This window comes from Lycium barbarum, chromosome 4, assembly GCF_019175385.1.
Source record: "Lycium barbarum isolate Lr01 chromosome 4, ASM1917538v2, whole genome shotgun sequence".
Taxonomy (NCBI): Eukaryota; Viridiplantae; Streptophyta; class Magnoliopsida; order Solanales; family Solanaceae; genus Lycium; species Lycium barbarum.
The window spans coordinates 143363779-143367563 of record NC_083340.1 but is presented as its reverse complement, the minus strand read 5'-3'; positions in this window follow the sequence as shown (position 1 = coordinate 143367563).

The window sequence follows — 3785 nt, the reverse complement described above, 5'->3', positions numbered from 1 at the left end:
CTCCTTCTTGTTTTCTTCAATTCGAGGGGCGTTCAGCCACTTGACTGGTTGGAGAGGGACAATGTAGTGTATTTCTCGAACAAAACGAGTTCCTTGTGATGTATTGAATCTTCAATGAACTTCCATCAGCACTTCAGATTGATCTTGAGGAAGAACGTTTCGTGGATCTCTCCTTGCTTGTTAGAGAACCTTGGAGAAGACTATGTAGTTGATCCTTTCTTGTGATCGATTTTAGCACTATCATGGTTCGCTTCGGCCATGTCATTAGCGTCAATGATGATCTTTCCATCTCTCACCAACGTCATGATCTTCTCCTTTAAGACGAAGCATCTTGTTGTAGGGTGACTGACGATGCGGTGATATTTGCAATACTTGGGATCATCGACTTTGTTGGCTTCATCAGGTCGCTTTGACTCTGGAAGTTCAATGACTTTCTTGGCCAGCAACTCGTCGAGAATCGCGGGGACGTCAGAATCAGGGAAAGGATAGGCCTTCGCTTCTAACTCCTTCAAGGTTGGCTGGCTTTTCTCTTCTCTCGGCCGCGGACTTGGAGATTTTTCTTTCCACTTTTTCTTAGTGGGGGACTTTACAGAAGTTGCTCCCACCACCATGGATTCTTTAGTTTGGTATTTTGACGGTTGATTGAATTCTTTAGCTTCCTTCCTCGGATCGAAAACAGGTGAAGTCTTTCCGTGGCTTGCAATACTCAACTCCATGTCATGAGCTCGTGTCGCCAATTCTTCGAAAGTGCGTGGCTTGATTCCTTGGAGGATATACACAAGACCCCAATGCATTCCTTGGGTGCACATCTCGACGGCAGAAGTTTCTGAGAGGCGATCCTTGCAATCTAAACTTAATGCTCGCCACCGATTGATGAAGTCCACTACTGGTTCATCTTTCCTTTGCTTGGTGTTCGTCAACTCCATCATACTCACTATACGACGAGTGCTATAAAAACGGTTAAGGAATTCACCTTCAAGTTGCTCCCAACTATCGATTGACTCAGGCTCTAAATCGATGTACCAATCAAAGGCATTTCCTTTCAATGAGCGCACAAACTGCTTGACAAGGAGATCGCCGTGTGTATCAGCCTTGCTGCAAGTTTCGACAAAATAAAATGGGCGATGTGTTGTCTTGGGTTGCCCTTCCCATCAAATTGTTGCTACTTTGGTGGCTAATAGCCAGTTGGCATCGACAGACAATCAATCCGCTTGGAATACGGCTTTGAGTAACCTAGGGAGCTTTGTGGTGGACCACCATATTGACCTCTGATGGTGTTCGTTATCATGTCTTGCAATTGTTGGACCGTCAACGCGGCTACAAAAACAGACTGATTTTTGTTTTGAGCGTTGGATGACTTGGTAGGAGATTCAGCAACGAACTTTGCTTGAAGTGTTGGGTTGTGACTTGACTCGCCAGGGCTGTAGAGTTCCAGTTTGCTCATAAGTTGGGCGATCTGACGGTTTTTTTCTTCCACGGACTTTTTCAAGGAATCAATGGTTTGCGCCATCGCAGTAAGCTGCTCGTCCACGTCGGTGGTGTTGGTCACCAAAGCGTTGACCACGGTTGAAGTAGACGAATCCGCCGAGTCCTCTCACTTCGTTCGAGTTGAATTACATCCACCCTCGAACTCATCAAGGTTGGATTCTGATTGAGAATCCGCATCGGATAGAGAACACGAGATGTTGCCCCCATTGTTGAAGATTTGCTCTTCTCAGGCATCTCCAGGGAGATGAAGTATTTGTCTTTGTCGATTCCACTAGATCTGAGCCTGCTACGTGTCATCAGGCCAGTGCGATCACCTTCAACGGACGCAACAGCGTAGATATTGTTGCATGGGATGTTGTTGCTCTTCCTTGAGGCCATCACAGCAGTTGGCTCCAGAGTCTGCAGATCTGATTTGTGAGAGAAAGAGATGAAGGGCAGAGTTGGTCCCACCGGGCGTGCCAGAAATTTGTTCGTGACAAATTTGGAATATAGAAAATAAATAACTGCAATCACAAAACAAATATGAGCAAAAATCATTTTATTGAGAAATCTTTGAGTACAACTCCAAGTATCCCCTGATTCTTGTCTCCAAGTTGTTCGCCTTGATTCGAGGGCTGAAGCAGCGTCTTTCTCGAATGAAGGATGATGTGGACCTCCTCGTGATGTATTTGATCTCCGAGAAAGTCGGGCAGCACTTCGGGTTGATCTTGAGGAAGAACTTCTCTTGATCACTTCACCCTTGCTAGAGAACTTTAAGAAAGACGATGTAGTCGATGTCTTGATCTCCTTGTGAATCTTCCAAGATGTTATGGAATTTTCAAGATGCCTCCAAAGAGAATATGTAGCCCCTTTATATAGGCATGGATTAGGGTTTTAGGGTAGCCTCCAAGTAATCCTAATGGACCCTTGGGCTTGAAATATATTGGTGGGCCATTTTGTAGAGGCCCAACCTAGCCCAATGTAGTTGGATTTGACTTAAGTCATGCAATCTTGACTTAACTAATTAATCCGGCTTTATTAACCCAAAATGTTGACTTGGGTCAATATGTCTTGAATTTAGAACTTAGTCCAAATTTTGTATGGACTTAATCCCATAAAATTTTGCATGTCTACACTTACCAAACTAGGTAAGCTAGTTATATAGCTTGCTTAGCACAAAGTTTAGCTTGCTTGCTCCTTTAAATTACTCGTCGCGTAAACGAGCGTAGAGGAACGAACGGAGCATCTCTCGTAGCACCGTAAGGCAACGAAGTTGTTGCATTGCATAGAGGTCGCTAAGATTGCTGGTAAGAATCGCTATTGCAGTCTATCGAAGCCTACGCTACTTATTGATTATCAAAAAGCGAACCCCCCGGTCCTTCCCACCTGGGGCTACCCCTACCCTAAGATAAGACGGTTCCCGCCCTCAGGTCAGGGAATAGAGCTAACTACATTGGAGAAAATAGCAATTCCTAGTCCGAATCCTGGACCTGGTTCACGCTTGAAAGCAGCAATTCTTCTTCCAATTTCGTACATAAAATTGTGTATATAAAGAAGAGTTCGTCCTTCTTCAAAGAGATAAAGTCACCCGGCCCTTCAAGATAGAGGCTTCAGTCATCGTTAGAATCCCGGGGCGGGGCAAATTACATAAAGAAAGGAGACTTATTTCAAAGTGGTTCAGGTAGCTCAGCTGGACTGAAAATCCTTGTGTGGTTCGAAAGAGAAGGGGAAGAAGCGGGGTAGAGGAATTGGTCAACTCATCAGGCTCATGACCTATTGCAGGTTCGAATCCTGTCCCCGCCTAATCAGTGGAACATTGTTCACCGGGATAGAAGGTCGGTCCCAACCCGTCTACAAAATGGGCCTAGTGTTCAGTCTTGGTTGGTTCCACCTCTTTGCAGGGTGATGACACCAGTAGCTGTGGAGCACAGATGACCATTTCTGTCACTATTGAATTCCAACTGTGAGCTCCTCTCCAACCAGTCAAGTGGCTTTCACTCCTTCTACTCTAAACTACTGTGTGCCTATTTGGAGCTTTTCACAGTCAAAGTCAAAGGTTTGTTGGTGGCAAGATCGGCATGCCTTCTAGTTGTAGTTGGCTTTAAGCGCACCTGAACTACCCATAGTCGTCTATTTACGGGCTCGCACTCAATAGTCAATCAATTCCTTTTTCCGCTTTCTATCGCACGCTTCAACTATTTATTTATATAGTGTGTGAAGTCTAACTAATGGAAAGTGCCTATGAATTAGTTCCAAGAAAGCGGCCGTTCACGTCAGGAATAGAGGCCGTTAAGGATGTACTTGCTTTTCCTTTTTTT